Source organism: Canis aureus, chromosome 34, assembly GCF_053574225.1.
Source record: "Canis aureus isolate CA01 chromosome 34, VMU_Caureus_v.1.0, whole genome shotgun sequence".
Taxonomy (NCBI): Eukaryota; Metazoa; Chordata; class Mammalia; order Carnivora; family Canidae; genus Canis; species Canis aureus.
Window position 1 is genome coordinate 15,168,647 of NC_135644.1, and position 19,312 is coordinate 15,187,958.

The 19,312-nt window shown below is 38.7% G+C and overlaps 1 long non-coding RNA gene across 1 annotated transcript; it reads left to right on the forward strand.

The window, feature by feature from the left end:
* Positions 1 to 972: 972 nt before the first annotated feature.
* LOC144304676 (uncharacterized) lies at positions 973 to 18,673 on the forward strand. Its single transcript, XR_013371600.1, has 3 exons — positions 973 to 1,636; positions 2,813 to 2,897; positions 14,503 to 18,673. It is a non-coding gene; the product is annotated as an uncharacterized LOC144304676 (long non-coding RNA).
* The last annotated feature ends 639 nt before the right edge of the window (positions 18,674 to 19,312 follow it).

Sequence of the window (19,312 nt, forward strand, 5' to 3'; positions counted from 1 at the left end):
AATTGAGCTGACAAGGATCTTGTTCTTATGAAGTTGACATTCCAGCCCAAGTGGACAATAAACAATACTGTTTTACAACTAGGCAATGGGCCTAGGGAATGGTGGAAACTGGTTTCCTAAAAATCATGATCAGAGTAACCTAAAACCCAGCAGCCCAGAAAATATCTCCCTCTTGACTGAAATGGTCTTGTGCTCCCTTCTTAAAATTTTCTCTTGACCTTCAACTTATGATACTGGCACAAAATGTAAGTGCTCATTAATAGGTTAGAGTCATGAACAAACTTAGGAAGGACTTGTGAACTATTATAGACTTTTAATGAGTATTGAATCATAGAATGTTAAAACTGGAAGGGAATTTAGAGATAATTTGGAAACCATATTATCTAGAATCCACTTGGATTATCAGTTTAAACAATTAGATTTTGGACCCTGATGGGCTGGGTATATTCCAGGTGTATATATTCCAGGCCAAGATATCTTTCCCAGGTGGTGCCAAATTGGGGAGGTTTCTGGAGGTAGATGCCAAAATATGAAGGAGACTCTGAGTGGGTGGATTGATGGAAGAAAATACTAAAGATGGTTTGTTTTTCCTATTTCTATCAGAATTAACTTTACCTGGACCAAAAAAAGAAAAAGAGATATCTGATTTAATGACTTTACTCTCTTACCATTTGCCTTTCATCAATTATATAATACAGAAAAGTAGAAATCAACTATGAATGGTGATTACAAAGTAATCGGATTATTTAAACCCATATAACCGGGATCCCTGGGTGGCGCAGTGGTTTAGTGCCTGCCTTTGGCCCAGGGCGCGATCCTGGAGACCCGGGATCGAATCCCACGTCAGGCTCCTGGTGCATGGAGCCTGCTTCTCCCTCTGCCTGTGTCTCTGCCTCTCTCTCTCTCACTGTGTGCCTATTATAAATAAATAAAAAATTAAAAAAAAAAATAAATAAACCCATATAACCTACACATTATGACAAGGTGTTCCTGCCCCCATTACTTTGCAGTTCCAATTCATAGTGCCTTTCAGGGCTGGATTTCTTCTAGCCAATAGGAAATCAAAGATAAATAAAATCAGCTTCTTTATGAGGTCACTGTGGGCATATTAGGCAGGATAATTCTTTGTTGTACTAGGTTATCCTGCTCAGTGTAGGATATTCAGCATCTCTGGCTTCTAGACACTAAATGACAGTAGCGCCTCCCTCTTGTCATTATGACAATCAAAAATTTCCCCAAACACCCCTACAAGGGCTGAAGGGCTGCACTGTCCTCCTGATTGAAAACCACTGGTAATGGGAAAAAAATAAACACATCACTTCCATATCACACAATACGAGGTTGGCTAAATATTTGTGTTCATTGCTATGGGAACACAGAAGAGGGGCACCTAACCAAATCTGGTGGTTCTCACAGGCATTTAAATAAGGGTTATTCCTATCAAAATAATCCAATAATACCATTCTATTCAAAATATTTAAGAAATTCTTTTCTGGATTACTTTTAGAGCCTGAGTCATGTTCTTTTGAATTTGTTCAACGTAGGAAACTTTCTTCCTTTGGAAACATCCCAAAGTTGCTTGTAGCCAAGTCTTGTGAATAAGATGAGTGAACAAGCTGGACAATATTATTTTTAGGTAAAAATAGTTTCACAGAACACAAAATTATGAGCTGACACTTAGTGGTTATTAAATTATGGAAACCACCTAGCCCAGGTTTTAATAAGAGGCACCACTTATTTCATTATTTTTCATACTCTTATTATTATTACAAGATTGTTAGTATTCTGTTAAGCACATGGATACATAAATGAAAGACAATTCCTGCCTTTGAAGAGATCACTATCTAGTGAAGGAGGTAGACAAGTAAACCAACAATTGCAGTTGTAAGTAAATGCTAGAAGAGATGTATTTGTGCTGCTATGGGAGTGCAAGGGAGGAGCACTAGCTCAGTCTAACAGTGAGGAGTGCAGAAAGTCTGCTGAGGGAATTTGATGCTCTGTCTGAGTTTTGAATGTACAGTGCTAATTGGCTTGGAGAAGAAATGGAAGGTATTCTAGGCAGAGGCAGCAACATATCCAAAGATACAAAGGGTTGAAAGTGTGGTGCACTCTGTGAGCTTCAAGTTCTTTGATGTCTGGAGCAAAGGGGCAGGAGATGACACTGTGAGATAGGCAGCATCCTTCATCATACCATTTTTATGCACCTTACCAAGGAATGTGGACTTTGTATTGAAGATGAAGGATGACCATGAAGGACTTAAAGGGTAGAAATCTGATGATACCTTTATTTTAAATCATGCTAGTAATATATGGAAAATAAACTAGAGGGTGAAGCTGGAGAAAGTGGTTAAGATGCGAGGAAAGAGAAAAATGATGAGGTCTTTAAAAAAGAGGTAGGGTTGGAGATTAAAAGGCACCTGTGTGGCTCAGTCAGTTAAGACTCTGACTCTTGATCTCAGTCAGGTCTTGATCTCAGGGTTGTAAGTTCAAGCCTGGCATTGGGCTCCAGCTACGCATGGAGCTTATTTAAAAAAAAAAAAAAAAAAAAGGAAAGGAAGGATTCAAGACATTAAAAAAATTATAAAGTAATGGTAATTAAAACAATATGGTTTTGGGTCAGGAAAAGAGATCCATGCTGACCAGTGTTATCAAAATAAAGAGTTCAGAAACCAACATGTGCATGGGAATTATTTATGCAATAAAGATGGCATTTTAATTTAGTAGGAACAGGAATGGATTCTAATTAATAAGTTCTAATTAATAAGTTACCAAAACCTGGTGCCTTAAACAGTACAAATTCATTATCTTACAGTTCTATAGGTCAAAGGTCTGACACAGATATCAGTGGACGAAAAGTGAAGTGTCAGCAGGACTGCATTTTTTCTGGAAGACTATAGGTAAGCCTCTATTTCCTTGCTTTTCCCAGTTCTAGATGCCACCCTTATTCCTTGGTTCTTGGCCTCCTTTTCCATCTCCAAAGCTAACAGCATTGCATTTCTCTAACCATTCCACAGTCATGTTTCCCTCTGACCACAGCCATGAATAATTCTCTGTTTTTAAGGATTTATGTTATTAGATTGGGCCCACCCAGATAATCCAGGATAATTTTCTCATTTCAAATTCCATAACCTTAATCACCTCTGTAAAATATCATTTGCCAGGTAAGGTAATGTTTATAAGTTTTTGGGGTTAGGGTGTTGACATCTCTTCTGGGCTATTATTCTATCACAAGTGAAAAAAAAAGACAATTTAGATTCTTACCTCACACCATAAACAAATAATAAATTATTTATGGATTAAAGATCTACCATAAAAACAAACAAAACTACCAAAGTATTAGAAGAAAATATAGGAGGATATCTTTAAACAAGAAGATCTTCCTGGATAGGATGAGAAACCAAGTGGTCATAAATAAATTTATGAGGCAGACTTGACCCCATAAATATTTAAAACATCTGTACAGTGGGGGATTCCTGGGTGGCTCAGCGGTTTAGCGCCTGCCTTCAGCCCAGGGCATGATCCTGGAGCCCCAGGATCGAGTCCCACATCAGGCTCCCTGCATGGAGCCTGCTTCTCCCTCTGCCTGTGTCTCTGCCTCTCATTCTCTGTGTCTCTCATGAATAAATAAATAAAATATTTTTAAAAATCTGTACAATAAAAGTCACTACACAAAGCTACAAAATTAAGAGACAAGCATCAGACTAGGAAAAAAAATACTTGCAACATATACAACAGATAAAGATAATATCCATAGTATGTTAAGATTATTTCCAAAACCAATAAGGAAAATCCCAAGCTGATAGAAAAATGGGTAAAAGATAAAACAGATGATTTAAAGAAGAAATAAAAGTAAACAATAAAGAAGAGGGGGAAGCTAAATTTATTTATTGAAAATAGTATTTAGGAATTTCTATATATGTGCTAAATATTTTTAATTGATTTTATTTATTCATTCATGACAGACATAGAGAGAGAGAGTCAGAGACACAGGCAGAGGGAGAAGCAAGCTCCGTGCAGGGAGCCCGATGTGGGACTAGATCCCAGGATCCAAGATCACGCCCTGAGCCAGCTGAAGGCAGACGCTCAACCACTGAGCCACCCAGGGGTCCCTATGTGCTAAATCTTAAAAAAAAACAAAACAAAACACATTCAGAATAATGTTTCCTGGGCAGAGAGGTGAGATAGAAAGGAGCATGCTGGGAACTTTAACATTATTGATATTCTATTTCTCAAAATGAGTGGAAATTCATAGACACTCATCTTTATTTTTATTTATATTTTTTAAGATTTTATTTATTTATTCATGAGAGACACAGAGAAAGAGAGAGAGAGGCAGAGACACAGGCAGAGGGAGAAACAGACTCCATGCAGGGAGCCCGACGTGGGATTCGATCCCGGGTCTCCAGGATCGCGCCCTGGGCCAAAGGCAGGCGCCAAACCGCTGCGCCACCCAGGGATCCCCTCTTGGAATTTCCTAAGTCATAAGAGCAGGAAAGGTGTCTTGATATTCATTACAAACCCCTTTTAACCACAGGTGATTTGGAAAGCCCTGTAGGATGGGGGCTGGTTGCTGGTGGAGCCAAACCTGTAGTTAGGAGGTTGGAAATTTAGTTTCACCCCTCAGATATCTTTATTTTATTTATTTATTCATGACAGACACATACACAGAGAGAGAGAGAGAGGCAGAGACACAGGCAGAGGGAGAAGCAGGCTCCATGCAGGGAGCCTGACGTGGGACTTGATCCCGGGTCTCCAGGATCATACCTCCATGACCTTTGATCATGGTCAAAGGCAGCGCTAAACCACTGGGCCACCAGGGCTGCCCTGGGTATGATTTTATTAATCATGCCTGTGTAATGAAGTCTCCATAAAACTCAAAGGATGGAGTTCAGTTTGTGAACACATAGAGATGAGGGGAGAGTGGCACACCTAGAGATCATGGAAGCTTCTTGACCCTTACCTCATGTCTTGCATATGCATCTCTTCCATCTGGTAGTTATCCTTTTATAATAATCTAATAAACATAAGCAGATGTTCCTCTGAGTTCTATTTGCTGCTCTTGCAAAGTAATCAAACCTGAGGAAGGGGTGGGAACCCTGGTTTATAGCTAGTTGGTCAGAAGTACAGGTAACAACCTGGACTTGCAAGTGGCATCTGAACTGGGGAGAGGCAGTCTCGTCAGAGTGAGCCCTTAACTTGTGGGATCTGATGCTTTCTCCAGGTAGTGTCAGAATTGAGTTAACTGTGTCATGGTGCTAAAAAACACATATTGTCATGTTGTACCCAGTTGTCACGTCTCTCTCATCTCTTTTACTCTGAAAGAGTTCTTCAATCATTCCTTAATTCCATGACCTTGACATTTTTTTTAAGACTACAAACCAATAAATTCGTATATCTCTCAATGTAGGTTTATTTGAAGTTTCCTTATAATAAGACAGATCATCCTGGAACATCAGAGTGTTGAAGTTGGATTCTTCTTATTGAATCCCAATGGGTAGCCCACAATTTCAGTTTGTCCCATTTCTGGTGACATTAATTGGATCAGTTGCTTAAGATGGTATCTGAGAGGTCTCTTGACTGAAAAATTACTTCTCCACCCTTTTATTTTATTTTTAAACTTTTTTTTTTTTTTGAAGATTTCATTTATTTATTCATGAGAGGCAGAGACACAGGCAGAGGGAGAAGCAGGCTCCATGCAGGGAGCCCAACGTGGGACTCGATCTCGGGTCTCCAGGATCACGCCCTGGACTGAAGGTGGCACTAAACTGCTGAGCCAGCAGGGCTGCCCTCTCCACCCTTTTATAATTAGTATTTGAAAGAGGTACTTTGAGACTGTGTAAGATTTTGTTTCTCGTTCCACTTTCACCCTTTGGTAATAGCATCCATTGATGCCTCTTATCTGAATTATCACTATGCTGATAGCCAAAAAGTGACTTTTTTTTTTCTAATTCCATCATCTCTTCTACATTTATTAGTACAAAGAGTGCAATGTCCCCATAACCCTGTCCCTAGAGATATCCATTACTAACATTAATTTTTGATAGCTTCATGATTTTTTTTCTCCAGATGTTCAGGTATATCAGGGAGAAGCCAATGGTTGGATTGATCCAGAATGAGTTCAGTGAATAACTGTTCAGAAAAATAATGAAGTTAATTGCCTTTCCAAGAGTGGGGCTGAAGTGATGATGGATTGTGAGGTCTGGCTGGACAAGTTAGGAAGTGAAGCCATCAGACCTAGAACATTGAAGTTAACCATGTTGTTACCATGGTGGAGAGCAGCTCTGGAGACATATGACAACTTTAGAGCACTTTGGTTCATGTGTTGGCTCGGTTTTTGACTTTGGATTTCTCAAATGCTCATTAATGCTTCAGGGTTTTTGTATTTACACCTCCTTGCTTAAGCACAAGAAAGGATTCATACTAATTGAAGTCAGGAAATAAATCAACATTGCTTTCACTTGCGAGTCTGACAATTTGGGGGTCTTGGTGATATTATAGTTTTACACCACCAACTTTGATGTTTTATTTCCAGCTCATAAAAGAAATACCATATTTTGTTTCAGCTACTCTTTCCCTTAATGAGACAGTAATTCTTCTGGCTTCTGTTGAAAGATCAGAACAAATGGCAGACCTTTACTGTTTTTGTTCACAACACAAACAGAAACTTTCTTGTGCTCAAGGTTTCTTACAGAATGAATTTGTTCCTTGATCTAAATATAACTCCTCAATCATCATTATAAGAGTTAATCATCTCTGAACTTTTCAACGTTTTCATTAGGCCTATAGTTTTATATCTCATGAGGGGCATCTTCTCTAATTTTGGACTTGATGTTAAAGTCAAAAATACCTCCTAGCATTGTTTCTATGTCCACATACTCTTTCTAACATGTCAAGTGACTCATTTGCAGAATTTACATGATTGAAAATTTGGTTTCAAACCTTTGTCTAAATAACAGTCACTCATTTTTAAGCCAATGTAGAACAGCCTTGTGTGCTACTGGAGCAACAAGTTAAAACATGTTGCAATCTTCTCAGCTCCTACAGTTCCTCCTCTGTTTCCAGGAATCATAGGTCTCTCTAGTTTGCAGCACTACTATGTTACTAATCTGTGATTTCAATTATCTATGCTGAAGAAGAAATATATTAATATGGATACAACAGCTAATAATATGTTGGGGATTTTTCTCTTATCAGCTCAATATTTTAATTTCTATGACAAACACCACTTACTAACACACTGGGACCTGGAAGGTGGATGCATTCTCCTGCCTTCTCAGATGACTATTCTTTAATGGCTCCTTAAAAAGTTCCTTATTTATGAATTATGAAATTAATGGATAGAGCAAACACTGTCTGCTTGACTGTCAAACCAAAAACGACTTCATCTTCTTCTCTTCTTCCTTTTGTCATATAAGGAATGGAAGGGGCTAGCTGCTTAAATGTCAGACTCACAGCAACAGAGCCTGGCCATGTTTCAAAGCCTCTGAAAGATGTCTAGAGGACAAGTCGGGGACAGTGGAGGAATCCACACCTTCTTTAACCTTTTCTTACTCTTAGCTAGGATTCCAACTCACGTCTGTCTGATTCTCTTAACTGCTAGATTATGAAAAATTAGGTCTTTGAAATGAGAACGAGAAAGAAAAAAAATGTCATCCTGTATATTCATTTGGTTTGGGAATAAAAGGGTGCCCTATAATTTAAAACAAGAGACAGGGATGACTCATTACAACTATGAAGGTTATTAAGGAAATGAATAAATCGGTCACACCACTACAACTGTTCTTGTCATCACAGTAGCATTGCCAATTTCCCTATACAGTCAGTAAATGCTATTCCATATCTTCTTATATGGAATGTAAGACCCATTCTGGTATAACAATAAATATTAGAATAGTCTTCAAATCCATCTTTAGATGAGGCTATAAAAAGCTGTAACTAGTGCAGGTGCAAGCTACCTCAGAAACTTGGAAGGAGCCATTCAAATATTACAGCACTGAAAATCCACTGAATTATCCAATGCAATAAAAAGTATATATAAAATTTAATAGTCATCAGTGTAAAAGTCCATAATATTTGAAAATTAAGAGTGTTCTGATAATGTTCAGTTAAATTGATACCCCAAACCAGGAAAGGGGTACAAAGCTTAAACCCACCTTATATTTCTTTAGTTTAATAAGTCTATAAATGTTTAACAAAAAGAATAAAAGCAAGGTACATTACAGCAGCTTGGTTTGAGTCCATTTAGACAAGTAAGATCTTAGGTTTCTTGATAATTTTCCTTATAAAGCTGACTGATTCTTAATCCCTTTCAGCTAATGAATTGCTTAAATATGTCTTGGTTATTTTGTCAGCCTTGGAGTTATCTTTTCACTGTTGTTTTGCCTGTTCTAGAGCTTTTGTTACCACTGTTGTCACAAAGTTTGTCTGCACCCAAGCCTTCTGTTTCTTTTTCAGGGAAAAAGAAAGACAGTCAGGCAGTAGGAAATGGTGAGGGCACACTCCCCTTCAGCTCTTGTCTGTAATCAAAAGCTCCATGACATTCCATACTGAAATTAAGGGGCATAGTCTTTGGAAATGGAAAAAAATAAAAGTCAGTGTGCAGAGCAGTTGAGACCATGGATCCTGGCCTCAAGCAGACCTGGGGTCCTATTCTTGTTTCTTCTTTAATCCCTGTGTGACTTTAGACAAGTTTCCTAAGCCCTCCAAACATCAGCTTTCTCATTTGTAAAATGAGGATTACTGGGGATCCCTGGGTGGCTCAGTGGTTTAGCACGGGTCTTTGACCCAGGGTGTGATCCGCTATATTTGCATCGTTGAGAAGATACAGGTTTTGGACAAAACTTTCTCCAGTATCTTTGATACTTCTTTTTCTTTGGTGAACAGTTCTGTTTCTTTTTGGGTTTTTTTTAAGGTTTTATTTATTTATTCATGAGACAGAGAGAGAGAGAGAGAGAGAGGCAGAGACACAAGCAGAGGGAGAAGCAGGCTTCCTGCAAAGAACCCAATGTGGGACTTGATCCCAGATCCCGGGATCACTCCCTGAGCCAAAGGCAGACACTCAACCACTGAGCCACCCAGGTGTCCCGACAGTTCAGTTTCAAATTTTATTTTTCTTTCCAGTGACTCCCTCTCCACCCTCAAGACTACAGGGTTCTTCATTCCAAGGGAACTCACAATAGTGTTTGAGGTGCAACCAGGGCTTTGTCCCCTTCGTACCAATGAAACTCTATTTCTTCTATTCCTCCTCCTCCTCTTCCTTCTTCTTCTTCTTCTTCTTCTTCTTCTTCTTCTTCTTCTTCTTCTTCTTCTTTTTAAGATTTTTTATTTGTTTATTCATGAAAGAGGCAGAGAGAGAGGTAGAGACATAGGCAGAAGGAGAGGCAGGCTCCCTGCTGGGAGCCTGATGTGGGACTTGATCCAGGAACTTCAGGATCAGACCTGAGCCGAAAGCTGACACTCAACCACTGAGCCACCCAGGTGTCTCTATGGTGCATTTCTTCTATTTATTTGGTAACCAGGATATAATTTTTTGGGTCCAGGTATGTTAACATTTATTCTAATTATTTATATGGTAATTCAGTGCTCCCAGCCCATTATATTACTTATTGAGTGCCTACCACCATATTTCATTGAGTCTAAAACACATTGACTACTGGTAGTGGGTGGGGGAATTGGATGAAGAGGGTCAAAAGGTATAAGCTTTGAGGTATAAAATAAATAAGGGGCGATCCCTGGATGGCTCAGAGGTTTAGCGCCTGCCTTTGGCCCAGGGCGTGATCTGGAGTCCCAGGATCGAATCCCGCGTCGGGCTCCCTGCTTCTCCCTCTGCCTGTGTCTCTGCCTCTCTCTGTGTATCATGAATGAATAAATAAAATCTTTAAAAAATAATAAAATAAAATAAAATAAAATAAAATAGTACCGGAGAGGTGAAATATAACATGATGACCATAGTAACACTGCTGTACATGTATATGAAAGTTGCTAGGGAGGGATCCCTGGGTGGCGCAGCGGTTTGGCGCCTGCCTTTGGCCCAGGGCGTGATCCTGGAGACCCGGGATCGAATCCCACATCGGGCTCCCGGTGCATGGGGCCTGCTTCTCCCTCTGCCTGTGTCTCTGCCTCTCTCTCTCTCTGTGACTATCATGAATAAATAAATAAAATCTTAAAAAAAAAAAAAAAAGAAAGTTGCTAGGGAGAGTAGACCCTAAAACTTCTCATCTCAAGGTAAAACATTTTTTCTTTTTCCTTCTTTCTTTCTTTTTTTTTTTTTTTTTTCTCTTTTTGGTAAGTATATGAGGTGACAGATGTTAACTAAGCTTATTGTGGTAATCATTTCACAATATATGTAAGTCACTATGTGGTATACCTTAAACTTATACAGTGCTATATGTCAATTACATCTCAATAAAATTGAAAGGAAAAAAGTAAAATACATTGACTATAATGTTCACTTTTATTTTGTATTATACAAAGACAAAAACACTGCTAATTTCACTATGTCATGCCATTAATTTTAAGAGGCTTCCCAATTTTAGATATGTTAAAGATAAAAAAACAGGTGATGGGAAACCAGATATACATAAATAAAAGTTGACCCTCAGGGAGCTTGCATTCTAGGGTGAAAAACACCGACTACTAACACAGAAAAAATACATATATGTAATATAATTTCAGATAGCGAAGAAGACGTCTAGAGAAAAATAAAGCAGGCACCTGGGTAGCTCAGTTGGTTAAGGGTCAATTCTTGGTTTTAGCTCAGGTCCTGGAATCCCTGCTCAGTGGGGAGTCTGCTTTCCCTCTTTCACTCTTTCTGCCTCTTCTCCCCATTCACTCTCTTTCTTTCTCTTTCCCCCTCTCTCTCCTTCAAAAATCAAGAAATGAACCTTTTAAAAATATAAAGAAAAATAAAGCTGGTCAGAGGGAGAACTACAGGTAGAGTGGTTGAGGGGGGTTTCTCTGAAGAGGAGACATTGGTGCATAGACCTGAATGAAGTGAGGAAACAGGCCATGTTAAGTTCTGGTGGAAGAGCTTTCTAGGCAGAGAAAACAAAGTGCAAAGTCCTGAGGTGGGGGGCCCCTAGCTGGCTCAGTCAGTAGAGCATGTGACTCTTGATCTCCAGGCTGTGAGTTTGAGCCCCACAGTGGGGGAGGAGTTTACATTAAAAGAAAAAGGCCCTGAGATGGGAATGTGCCAGCTCTGTTTCAGGAAAATCTTTTAAGAAAGCCAATGTAGTAAAGCAGAGCAAGCAAGGCAGAGAGGATCAGAAGGAAGGCTGGGGATGTAGACAGAGGCCAGGTCATTTGTGAACAAAACCTGGATTTTCTTCAAAGCATGAAGATAGGTACTGAAGGTTTTTCTTTTCTCTTTTTTTTTTTCTTTTTTAAGATTTTATTTGTTTATGAGAGACAGAGAGAGAGAGGCAGAGACATAGAGGCAGAAGGACAAGCAGCCTCCCCATGGGGAGCCCAATGTGGGACTCCATCCTAGGACTCCAGGATCGCAACCTGAGCCGAAAGCAGACACTCAATCACTGAGCCACCCCTGCCCCCTCCTGAAGGGTTTTAAGCAAGAGAATGAGATGATCAATTATATATTTATTCAAGATCTCTCTGGCCACTGTGTGAGAAATGAAGGGGAGAAATCCAGGAGTGGAAGCAAGGACCCAATTACCAGTAAGAGATAATAATAGCCTAGGCTAGGACAATAGCCTTGGAGGAGAGGAAAAATGGTAAACTTTGGAAAATTCTTTTAGTGTACAGCAGATCAGGATCGAATTGTATGGATGTGGAAAGTGAAGAGAGTGTAGAATCAAAAATTATTCCTAGGGTTTTAGAGTGAGCAACTATTAAATAATGGGACCCTTTCTAGAATAAGACTGGGGAAGGAGTGGGTTTGGGGGCAAAAATCAAGAGTTAAAATTTAAAAAAAAAAAAAGAGTTAAAATTTAGATATGCTTGTCATTGGATAGGCCAAGGGAAGCTGCTATAAACCAGTTGGTATTCGAGGTTGAAGCTTAAAGAGAGGTCAGGGCTGGGGCCATATATTTTGGACTAATCTGCATGGAGAACACACTTAACTCCACCCAAGGTGATCCTTAACACTGGCCCCATATTAGAATCACTTGGAGACTTTAAAACCTCTGAAATCCTGGCTCTGCCTGAAGACACTCTAATATAAAAAGGGCCTGGATTTGACATGTTTTAAAAAGTTTCCCCAGTGATTCAAATGTGTAGCCAGACTTGAGAACCAGGACTAAAGGAAATGAGGTAGCTGATGGTAAAAAGAGGAGGGGCAAGACAAGAAGAGAGGGAAGCAAAAAACTAAGCCTTGGTGGGCTCCAGCATTCAGTGGATCATAAGAGGAGGCAGAGAGTCTGGCAACGGACCGATTGAACAAATGAAGCCCTCCAGGTAGGAGGGAAACTCGGATCATGCCCTAGAGGTAAAAAAAAAAAAAAAAATAGACAGAGGTTCATGGTGGAGGGAGTAATCAGCTGAGTCAAATCCTGCTAGAAGAACTAGTAAGATAAGGACTGAGAGTTAACTATTAATTAGGCATGATGATTGTGTTGCAAACAGAACAGGAGATAACAAATGCTCTTCCAGTCTTTCTTCATTGCATATACACATATTAGACAAAATTGGGGGTTGTGAGATGTTTGATAAATCAGAGAATTGAAAAAAAATCATTGAAGATGGTAAAGGTGATAAAATATTACTGAAAGTTTTATTCTAAATCTACTACTCTGCCTCCCCATTTTTTTTAAGATGGTGAATCTATGAATAAGTAGCCACTAAGTTTGGGCACCTGAGAAAAAGCAAAAAACTATCACTCATATTCTATTGTACTAACACAACCACCATTATTTACTCAGTCATTCACTTTCATTTAGTGAATTCCTACTCTGCAGCAGACTCTGTGCTGAGGTCATAGAAATAAACAACACAAATCTTTGCCCTCAAGTAATTCAGGGGCTAGTGGAGGAAGTGGATACGTTAAAAAAAATTACAAAACAAAGCCATAAGTGATGTGATAAAGATTATTATATGCAATACACTGAGGGAGCAGAGAAACTAGGGAAGTTAAACATCGGGTATTAAATTATAATTATGAAGAGTACCTTGGCAAACTAGAAAATTGTTCTTTTTTTTTTAAAAAAGATTTTATTTATTTATTCACGAGAGACACAGAGACAGGCAGAGACACAGGCAGAGAAAGAAGCAGGCTCCCCGTGGGGAGCCTGATATGGGACTCAATCCCAGGACCCTGGGATCATGCCCTGAGCCAAAGACAGATGCTCAACCACTGAGCAACCTGGGCATCCTGAAAATGGCTCATGTTCCAACTTTAGTGACAAAAAGAAGATGGAGGGGATCTCTGGGTGGCTCAGCAGTTTAGCACCCACCTTCAGCCCAGGACGTGATCCTGGAGTCCTGGGATCAAGTCCCACATCAGTCTCCCTGCATGGAGCCTGCTTCTCCCTCTGCCTGTGTCTCTGCCTCTCTCTCTCTCTCTCTCTCTCTCTCATGAATAAATAAAATCTTAAAAAAAAAAAAAAAAACCAAAAAAAAACCAAGATGGAAAGTTAGGTGTTCCCCATGAGTCCAATCATGTAAAAATGTGATCCCTGAAGACTTCCCAGTCAAGGAAAGGTGTGACCTGAGTCTTAGACAATGGGCCAAGCAAATAAGGTCAGGAAAAGTGGAGGACAAAAGAGAGTTCTGAGGTGGAAAAAGGCAGGGGAGTGAAACACAGAGTATAACCTGTTTGGCCACTGTAATAACTTTGGTGTGACTGGAGTGTGGGCTTCTGATGAACCAGGCATAAAACTGGAAAGACAGGCCAGTAATAACAAGATAAAAAAGATAAAAAGAATCACATAAACTATATTAGAGAGTTTGCACTTTATCCAATCACTTACAAGTAGCCACAGAAGACTTTTAAAGTGGAAAAGCAGGCTCAGAGTTGGTATTACAAATATAATCATAAGCAGCTGGACTGAAAGGGCCTGAAACTGAAGGATGGAACACCAGTTGGAAAGCTTTTGCAGGGCAGCCCTGGTGGCTCAGGGGTTTAGTGCCACCTTCAGCCCGGGGTGTGATCCTAGAGACCCAGGATCAAGTCCCATGTCAGGTTCCCTGCATGGAACCTGCTTCTCCTTCTGTCTGTGTCCCTGCCTCTCTCTGTGTGTCTGTCATGAATAAATAAATAAAATCTTTAAAAAAAAAAGAAAAGAAAAGAAAGAGAGCTTTTGCAATAATCTAGGTGGGTAATAATATAAGCAATGGCAGAAGGATGGATGGATGGATGGATGGATGGATGGATGGATGGATGGAACGAATTCAAAGGCTCTTGAGGAGACCTTGCGGACTTAGGGAATGGTAAAGGATGGGGATGTCGGGTATGAGGAATGAGGGGAAACAAGAATGACTCTCCGATCTCTGGTTTGGATAACTGAATCCCTACCCCTGTTCCTATTCCTGGCCACCTTTCTACCCAAGATAACAAATGTAGGAGGAAGAAATTGAGGGACTCATGGAACATCCAAGAGGACATGTGAAGTGACCAGTTTGAATATCCTGGAGTTCAAGAGAGATGTGCGGGCTGGAGATACAGATTTAAGAGTCATCAATACATAAGTGATTCTTGGAGTTACAGGAATTGATGAGACCAGGCAGGGAAGATGTATGTGTATCATTTGTGTGTTTTCCTTTCTAGTTATTTTCTTCTAATATATCTTTAATTATAATAATCAGGTGTACATAATTTTCCTTTTCCTTTTTGTATTTGACATTATACCAAAAGCTTTTGTCATGTTTCACAGAGTTTTCAAAGCAGACATACCAGTGGCTGAATAAAAACACATCAAAGGATATGCTATAGTTATAGTTGACTTTAGTTCTGATAAACATTTTTATTCATAGTTTTCCCCCCACTTTTTTTTTTTTTTCTCCTTAGGACAGATTCTCAGAAATGAGAATATATTTGTCTGTTATATAGGTAATATGTGTTATACATGTATATCCAAATTACATTCCAAACTGGTTGTACCAGTTTTTCCTTTATACAAAACAATGCATAAGAATACAAGTTTAGAGGAGGCTGGCTGGCTCAGTGGGTGGAATGTGTGACATTTGATCTTGAGGCTACAGGTTTGAGCCCACATTAGGTGTAGAGATTACTTAAAATTAAATTGTATTAAAAAATACAAGTTTAACTAGGTACTTGCCATAATTTGGTATTATATATTTGTGGCATACATATATTTTTGTTATGTATGTTAAATATTTTATTGAAGTAAAATATAGGTACACCAAAATGTACAAATCTAAGTGTACAGTTTGATGAATTTTCAAAGTGAACACACTATGTAACTTGAAACTTAAATCAAGAAACAGCACATTAGGGCAGCCCCCGTGGCTCAGCGGTTTAGCGCCGCCTTCAGCCCAAGGCGTGATCCTGGAGACCAGGATGGAGTCCCACGTCAGGCTCCCTGCATGGAGCCTGCTTCTCCTTCTGCCTATGTCTCTGCCTCTCTCTCTCTCTCTCTCTCTCTCTCATGCATAAATAAATAAAATCTTAAAAAAAAAAAAAAGAAAAGAAACAGCACATTACCACCACCTCAGTAGTCTCCCTCACACACCCTCAAAGGTAACCACTGTCTTGATTTTTAATGCCATAGAAGGGTTTGCCTGTTTTTGAACTTTATGTAAATGGAATCGTGTAGTATGTGATCTTTCTTGTCTATCTTCTGTTGTTCAGCATTGTTTGTACAATTCATCCGTCACTGTGTTAGTCATCCATTAATTCTCATTTCTGTATAGTACTCCATTGTGTGAATGTTCTGCAATGTATTTATTCTGGTGGACATTTGAATAGTTTCTGGTTTGGGGCTACTATGAGTAGTGCTGCTTTATGAAATTCCTATAGATGTCTTTTGATGAATACATGTATGCATTGCTGTTGGGAATATTCCTAGGAATAGAACTGACAGATGCAGCATATGTATATGTTTCGTTTAGTTATACTGCCCTCAGTTTTTAAGGGTATCACTTTTCAATCCCACCAAATGTATGGGAATTCCCAGTGCTCCACACACTTGCTGACATTTTGTCTTTTTCACTTTAGTCTTTCTGGTGAGTGCTATCTCATTTGGCTTTTATTTGCATTTACTTGTTAACTCAAGATGTTTAGCATCTTTTCTTTTTTTTTTTTTTTTTTGGCCATTTGGCCACTTCTCTTTTGTGAAGTAACTTCGAGTTTTTTGTTTATTTTTCTACTATTTTGTTTGCCTTTTCCTTATCGATTTGTAGGACATTTTTGTTGTTGTTGTTTTACATATTCTGAATACAAGTCCTTATAAATATATGTATCGCCAATATATTTCCCCACTCTACGTTTGTTTCTATTATCTTAAATCAAATCTTTTGGTGATCAAAAGTCTTTTGGTGATTATATTATGTATATACATATATATTTTTTAAGACTTTATTTATTTGAAAAAAAAGACTTTATTTATTTGAGAGAGAGAGAGAGATAGCAAGAGAGAGAGCACAAGCAGAAGGGAGAGAGGGAAGCAGGCTCCCCACTGAGCAGGGAGCCTGACATAGGGCTTGATCCTAGGACCTTGGGATCATGGCCTGAACCAAAGGCAGATGCTTAACCAACTGAGCCACCCTGGCTCCCTTGTGATTATATTATATTAATATAGTTTATCAAACTTGTTCATTATAGTCAGCATAATTTGTGTCCTACTTAATATACCTTATATCTTTGCCTACCTATAAATCATGGAGATATTTCCCTATCTTTTCTTTTAAGAACTTTATTTTTTATTTTCATATTTAGATCAACAATCCATCTGGCCTTTATTTTTCCTGTGGATATCCATTTGACAGCCTAATTTATTGAAAAGATTATCCTTGGGCTACCTGCCAGGCTTAGTTGGTAGAACACATGACTCTTGACCTCAGGGTTGTGAGTTCAAGCCCCACACTGGACATAGAGCTTACTTAAAAAAAGAAAAGATTATTCTTTCCCCCATTCCCCTGAGTATTAATATTTTAAGGTTTGTTGTTGTCATTTTTCCAGTTTAACATATGGAAAATGGTACCTCTTTGTTTAATTTGAATTTCTTGGTTATTTGGGCAGTTTGACATTTCTCTATTATATTAATTAACACAAGACAGGCTATATATAGCAAATAAAGCACCAAATTTCAGAGGCTTAAAACAACATAGGTTTTTTTTTTTCCTCATCCAAAGTCCATTGCCAGTGGGTCAACTTATAAGGCAGCTGGTCTCCCTGCAGAGGCTGGGAGATCCAGGTCACTTTCATCTTGTGGCTTCATATTATTATGTGGCTTCTGTAATCTCTGTTAAAAGAGAAGAGTGTGGTGGTGGCATGCAGACTTTCAAATCCTGGTCTGCCTGGGACACACCTTATTTTTGCCCCTGTTCTATTGTCTATACCTGGAAACATGGGCCCCTGACCTTGAAAGGAACCTGGGGATAGTTTTCCCTTGTTCTCAAGGTGGAGAGGAAAACTAGGAGAGGTAGTGGTTCTACTACATTCCCATCATTAAGTAATCATATTTTTCATTTTGTGAATTGCTGGTGTCTATGGCATACACAAGGAGTAACTAATGTTTGTATTAAATGAAAATAACCTTTAAAATGTCTTCCTTGAATTCCATTGTAACCTAATACTGCTATCTCTAATATATTGCAAGCTTGCTTACTACATTTTTACCCACTCTTTCTTTTCTAGTCTTTTTGTGTTATTTTATTTAGATGTATTTTTTATAAGCAGCAAAGTATTGGATTTTAATTTTTAACACAAACTGAGAAGCTTTTTCTGTTAATAGGGAATCTAAATTTAATAACTAAACTTACAATGCTTAGTCTCTCTATTGCCATGTTTCTGTGCCTTTGCTTTCATGCTGTTTCTTTTCAGTTTTGTCATTTGCTCTGCAGACTTGGTTTTGTTTGCTCTTATTTTCTACTGTGATTTGAGAAGGTCGACATTCCTCTGATTCTACTGGTGGGTTCCTGAGAGTTTTAAACAAATACTTTTAAAATCTACATTTGTTTAATTGTACCAATAAAAAGTCAAACAATAACACTCAGAAGTTCTATGGGAAAGGAGGCACCAAACATCTTTTCCCTTATCTCCTGTTAATGCTTTCTTTTGTTGCTCTTTATTAATCTAATCTGGGGTAGTAAATCCAGTCATTTGAAAATATACAAGTTTTTTTTTTCTCATTAAGTAATTGTTATTCCTTTAAAACATTTAGATAATACCCAGTTGTACAAAGGCCAGCAACAAAAATCTGCCATCATTCTATCACACAAAGACAACCACTGTTAATATTTTAGTATACTTCCTTTCAATTTTTTTTCTTTTTAGATTTTATTTATTGATTTGAGAGGGAGAGAGCACAAAAGCAGGGGGAGGGGCAGAGGGAGAAGGACAAGCAGATTCCCCACTGAGCAGTGAGCCTGAGGCTCCATACCAGGACTCCATGATCATGACCTGAGCTAAAGGGAGAAGCTTAACCATTTAAGCCAACCAGGTGCCCCTCTTTTTTACTATACACATTTTATATGATTGAGACTATATTATATATAAAGTTTTCATATTCTGCTTTATTTTCTGAAATCAGCAAATCAGCCGTTGGTTATTATAAAATCTTCATAATCATTTTTTTAATTAAAAGATTTATTTATTTATTTGAGTGGGGAGGGGCAGAGGGAGAGTCTTAAGTAGACTCCCTGCTGGCACAAAGCAGGAGGTGGGGCTCGATCTCCTGACTCAGATCGTGACCTGAACTAAAATCAAGAATAGGGCACTCAACCGACTGGGCCACTCAGGAGCTCCTTCACAATCATTTTAATGACCTTATTATATTCTATAAAGTAGATGATCCATAAGTTATTATATACCTTTATTATACATCTAGGTTATTTTCAACTTTTTATTATTATAAATAATGTTGCAGGTTATCTTTGTGCAGAAAGAGAAAACTCACATTTTTTTCTAATTTAAGATTATTTTCTTAGAGGGGCACCTGGATGGTGCAGTTGGTTAAGCACTGGATTCTTGGTTTCAGTTGAGGTCCTGATCTCAGGGTTGTGAGATCCAGCTGCTGGTGGGGCTCAGTGCTCCACATTCAGCATGGAGTCTACCTAAGACTCTTTCTCTACCTGCCCTCCCCAGCCCCTGCACCCTCTCTCAAAAAAAAAAAAAAAAAAAAAAAGGATTGTTTTCTTAGAATAGATTCCCAGAATGAAATTAGTGGATCGAAGGAAT